Raw genomic sequence first — 6240 nt, 5'->3', positions numbered from 1 at the left:
GTTTTTCAGCACCAAGGACCCCTAAATGAATACATTACATATAGGGTCATACTGACCTAGGGATCCAGTCCGAGAACTGCTTTATAGACGGGCAGAGTGAAACCTATGATCATAATAGCCTTTGTTATACATTTCCTCATAGTGCGGACTTCTGGTAAATTTAATAGGCCTCACAGTGGAATTAAAGTATTTTTTAATTTTGCTGGAAACCCCTTTGGACCTCCCCAAAGGCCCCGTGGGGTTCCGGGTTCTACTCTGAGGACCACTATGTTAAACTATTACTTTGGATATTTCAAATAGAAGTTTAGGTAACATGTAATATTGATATGCAGTTCAAATTCAACTCCAGCCCCTTCAGATTGAAGGTTTTTTTTTTAAGCCTATATAAAGTTTAAGTATAATGCATACACTGTTGCGCACAGGCATGCACAGGCAACAGTAACCTATTAAGTTAATTATTATAAATATGAGATATGAGCTCTATGTTCCAGTCAGTGACTTCTGCATCATGTGTGAGCATACATAATGGCATAATTTAACACATAATCAGTGATGAGTGGCAAATAATATAGGTAAACTATGAACTCACCCCAAAATGGTCAACTAGCGATCTAAACAATATAGCAGGATATAATTCATAATAGCATTAAATTCAGTTTTATTTTCTTAAAAATATATATTTTCATGTAACTTACATATATGTCTGATAGCATTTGCTGTGTCAGATACTGTGAATATATATTCTAAACATTGATACAAGTTTGAAAAGTTGGGTAAACTTCATTTCACAAGGAAAAGGGTAGGCAAAGTGTGTTTAGGTGGGTTTAGCCTCCACTACACCCCTGCAATTTGCAAGTGCATGGAGATATGCTGGGGGCTAAAATTATAGGCTACTGTGTCACTGCTGTGTTTCCTAATGAATAGGCCTAGGTGTGCACGCTCATGTAAAGCAGGCTACAAAGGGAGTGTTGGTTTTGTGGGCCCTTTAGCCAGTGGCTCAGACTGGGGCCATGGCTGTCTGAGTAGGTTTACTCCTCTGCTGCTGAACAAACACAGAGAGCCATCTGATTGGTCGGGAGGGCTATCCAATCAGAGGGCTCCAGACCCGCTCCGTACTACTGCTGCTGGCTCGGCCTCAACGCGCTCATTCATTGGCTCTCCTGCTCCACTATTCTATATGAATCAGCGCGCCAATTATGCATTTCTCCCCATGTTTCCCCTTTTAGGCTTTATCACGAGCCATGGAGATGTAACGAAATATGACCTAGTGACTACATCCGTGGCACTTTATATAACCGGTCATATCATCAATACATGAAGTTTAGATTGTGTTTACAGCTGAGGGTAACAGAGATGAATAAATAAATAAACAATAAAAATTAGTATTTAAAACTCATATTTAACATACTGCCTACTTCCTAATCGTTTTGTAATTCGTTTAAAGTTTCAACTCCAGAAACTTTTCTTGATAAGATTTTGTTCAGTTGCAGTTCCATAGCTTTCTTTATTTTTGGACCTGCACAATGAGGAATTTATTCAAACTTAGCATTTTCCATTGGCCTAGCTGGGCTTATACAATTTTTTAGAACTTAGTTTATTCGACCTTAATGATTTCCGCTGCACGGGAAATAACGAAATGCAAACATAACAACTGTGTCTAAAACATGGCTCCTGTGATAGTTTTATGGACTGAGTGCACAGAAACACAAGTCACAAGAGCGTTTGCCTGACATTGTCTGTTTAAATGAACTAATGCATGGCTGCAGCCTGTGTGTGTGTGGCTGCAGGCTCTGCAGGAGGAGTGAATGTATCGCTGAGGAATGTACAGAAAGTCTCCCCGCCCCCAGCCCCAGCTCTCCTCGCTATGGACAAATTCCATAGGGGCAAACTGACATAAAGTTTCAGACTAGGTTGCATCCTATGTGGGATGATTTCTGCGGTTTATATGAATAGGGGAGAGAAAAAAAGCCTGGCAAAATCGATCTGGTTTAGCATAGCCTAAGTGAGGATATCTGTAGAGAGAGAGAGAAAGAGAGAGAGGCAGAAGGGAAAAGCATTAAGTAAAACGCAGCCTATAGCCTAACTTTGTGCTATTGGCCTCACTCCAAGATGTAGATAGTCTACGTCGCCAAACGCAAGGGTCGTTTCCCCCCTTAGGCTACATGGAATCAAGGGATTCTGTGTTCCGGTGAGATTGCTTTATTTATTTATTTCTTGTTAGGCGAATATAGCCTTTCTCATTGTGTTTTTTCACTTGAGTTTTAACCATTAAATCCACCGACTGACCGCTTTGGACAGAATGTATGGAACATTGTGGTGAACGCCATGTTGAAGGGAATGCTGAGCCTCACAGTAACATAAAACTTTGATGGAAACACTGTCTTTATCGATGTAATAACACGTTTTATCCAGACATATGTTTTCTATTTACATCCAGTGCTTTCATACAGGCTCCCATACAAGTCTTTCAAAAAAAGAACTGGATAAGTCTTTTCTCCACAGATTCCCCTATGGGATGGCACCCCTCATCTCATTAGAAAATGGCGGTTTTATGCCCCTTCAAAACACATGCCAAGGAACATTTCTGTTTAATGGTAGGCTAAATAATGAGTTAATGGTCACTGGCAAATTATTAAAGCGATAACACTATTGCAACTACTACCTTTATTTTATTTAAAAAGAATAATGCTAATAAATAAATTATACTTTTTCTTGGTTTCTCGTTGCTCACTCTGTTTTTTCAACCAAAACTGAAATGCTGTCATTAGTCAGAAAAAGTTGACTCAATCCAGGCCACTGGAAACTGTAGATATTATTTAAATGTGAATGTATTTTTTAAGGAATGAAACTGTCTCTTGTTTTGCTGAAAATAGTTTAAAAAAGGCTATTAATAGTTATCATGCATGACTACCGTCAGACGCTGTTTTGTGTCACAAGTGGCAACAACCATCACTATTATGTCTAATGAAATATTTAATTGCAAGTAGATTGATTTAGTTCTGTACACTCTGCATTTGATCTAGTGTGTAGAATTATGTTGTCTGAAATTCACATTTAGTTTTTACTTACAGTAAAAATATAATTTTTTGTTATCAACATCTGCTGATTGTTTTTTCGTGAGGTAAAGCTGACGCTGTGCATTTTATTGTTGTGAGCAGTTGGTCAGATTAACACCACATGTAGATACAGTGCAGAGACCTGATAAAACTATCTATTTCACACTGGAGTCACATGAATATTTGCTGACTTTGTCACACATTGCAGTTGTAGTCTAAAGGGCCATCTTTGAGCATGAAGCTTTGCCTCTCTGACTTACTGGACAACTTTCCTGCTCTCCTGCTGCCTGCTGTTGTTTGCTTGTTGCAGCACCTTGATTGATTAGTTACACTGTGACTTGTGCTGAGGAAATTTCTCCTTAAAAAGCTCAAAAGCAATAAATTCCTTCAATATCTATGTCAGGTACATTGTTTTCTAAAAGAAGAGAGAACCATGATTTGTTGTGCTTCAAGTTTTAATAAGTGTAATTTCACATTACATTATGTTTATTTCAAAATAAAGTGCATGATTTATTGAATCTGGAATGGGTAGTAGGCTGCGTATTTTATCACAGGTGGAAAAGTTTCAGCAATTGTTGAAAATGTAGTTATTTTCTATTAGTGACATACTGCTAAGATTGAGTTGAGCTGAAATAAAAGTGTTGGAGCTAATTATCTTCCAACTAAATGATTTTGGTGACCAATTGTATTAAAGTTATTGCAATTTTACCTTTTTATTTGATGTATGATTCGATAGGTTTCTTGAATATGCAATATTTTGAAGTTATGGCATAGCAATAAACTTTTCCCACTGTCTGTGGAGTTCCCTTTGCATTTAAATCTGAGATGTGCATATACTATGTGCAACCTTCAATGTAGGTTTAAAACAGTTTTCATATTGATAATGATCAATTTTCTTATATTGAGGCAAATACCAGTTCATTAAAAAAACAATTACACATCAATAACAGCACATCTCTGGCTCAGCAAAGAACTGAATTTGGACAAAACACTCAAATTTCTTTCAGATGTAAATAGATAAATGTTTATTCCATGACCCAAAAATGTCTTTTTCAGAAAACATCATCTGCTTAGAAAGATCCCGAACTTTAGATAAGCCCCTGGTAAACTGATGAAGAAGCCATGTGAGATTTCACCAGTACCAACATAACATCAAAACATCTGACTGATAATGCAGATAATTAGCTTGAGTTGATTGAATAGCAAACAATTCTGTTAACCTTTGTTATTCCACAGTCAACCCTCATGTTTACCGCTTAGACATTAACAAATCAGATTTACATTCTTCGCCACTCTTCCACTCTCTGGAGTATGCATCTAAGAGCATGTTGTTGCTTGTTAACCTTCAGACATTGTCCTGTGGTTCAGGACTGTAGCCTCTGGACTGGACCGCAACTGGACCTGCTGTAACCCACCATGGGCATGCTTGGCTTGTGTAAAACTACTCTGCTCCACATAACTTTGACCTCTGTTAAAGATTTATGAAGGAGTTCACGGTAAAGCTGAGGAAGAATGAAAAATGTAAATTTTATGTAGCCTAAAATCAGAATGCAGCCTGTGTGTCGGAGAGAGTTCAACAGTGAGTCAGCTCATCTTTTTCTGTTAAGTGGAAGGCGTGGGCTCCAAGTAGATCATCTCCCATGCTCTTGATGTTCTCCTTTCTCTGTCTGAGGAAACAATGTACATGTGTCTTTCTGTTTGATGAATGTTTGATCACCTGAGTCACAATTTTATAGGTGAGATATCTCCTCATGCATCCCCAACAATAGGAAACCATCTACCCATTATGTCCGCTACTGGCTATCCTATCTGCAAATGGCCCCCTCCATCCTTCTTCAGAGGATTTTCAGTCATTGTGGGGTCTAAGCTAATGGGGATTCTACCTAAGAAAAAGACATATATATAACATAACACTAGCTCACATTTAAGTATACAATTCAGTGATTTCTTGGTGTTCTTTTCAATCTGTGCACCTGTTCTCTACTATGAAAACAGTAAGACCACTAAAATGTAGCTGTGCTAGACTATGGATCAGAGGAAAGTAAGTGAAAGGCAACATAATGTTTCCTCATTTTATTACTCAGTGTTCTTCCAGGGAATATCAGAATATCAGTGACTGAGTCTCACTAAATGTAATCAAAGGAGCGAACGGGTGCTACGATGTATACACAATAGAAATCTGTCAGTGGCTCGGAGTTCATGTGACTGTTGAATCTTTATTGAGAAAGAACTCATACTTTGACCCTTGTATCCTGCCAGCTAGTGGTTACCTTGGAACCTAAAGAATTATCTTTGAGTCAGTGTGAATGAATGCATAACTCTGAGGGGCCCCATGGCATGTCAGCAGTGATTATGAATGAAGTGCCTCACTATTAGGGCTAAGGTCTATAGATAAAGAGCCCTCAATTTCTTCAGGTTTACTCCTTTGATCAGCCACTCAGTTTCAAGAGCTTGTTTGCTCTCAGCGAGTATCAATCCAGCGTCTGAACCTTTATCTGATCGGGACAGACAACTGACCAAGTTGTCTGATGCAATCTGCAAGGTTTTGATCAATGCAGGAAAATGTGACTGGTAACATTGTCTGATGTGATTCAAAAATGGCCTTGTTCTGTCAACACTTTTCCTAATGTAAAACACACATTTGGTAACTTTGAAAAAGGAAATGTACAAGTAATGTCATGGTTGAGTTGAAGTACATCATGTTGTCACATGGCAGTGAAAAAAGTATTTTAATGTCCGAGCATTTTAATGAAAATAAGCACACGGTCTTGTGTTGTAACTTTGGACTGTTGTAATTTGTTGGGATTTGCCTCTAAACAAAGAAATGTACAATTACAAAAGGCCCTCAAATATAGTGTGTTTTGTAATTTGTACCGTCTGTAATGAAACTCCCCCAATAAAAGATTATGGATAAGTCTATCTGCATCTGGTTTGATTAGTATGGTTTGAATGAGAGAAAATCCAACTTATGGAAAGTCTATTGTGGTTTCAAAGTGTGGCTCCAGTTCAACTAGTTTTACATTTGTATGAACATGAACTTATCATACAGCCATGGCACACATCTTATTCTGTGAAAGCTTGTTTTCTCACCTCACCCACACAATTTCTTAACTCCCACCTATACAACTAAGCCCAACTTCAATTTCATGCACATTAAGTCAGAAACCACCCTACACATTTTGGA

The sequence above is a fragment of the Centroberyx affinis genome, unplaced genomic scaffold (assembly GCF_046629955.1).
Source record: "Centroberyx affinis isolate AG114_WGS23_722 - 3 ecotype Tasmania unplaced genomic scaffold, CSIRO-AGI_Caff_v1 ptg001778l_1, whole genome shotgun sequence".
Lineage (NCBI taxonomy): Eukaryota > Metazoa > Chordata > Actinopteri > Beryciformes > Berycidae > Centroberyx > Centroberyx affinis.
The sequence above is the reverse complement of the archived record's forward strand: the minus strand, read 5'-3'. Positions refer to the sequence as shown.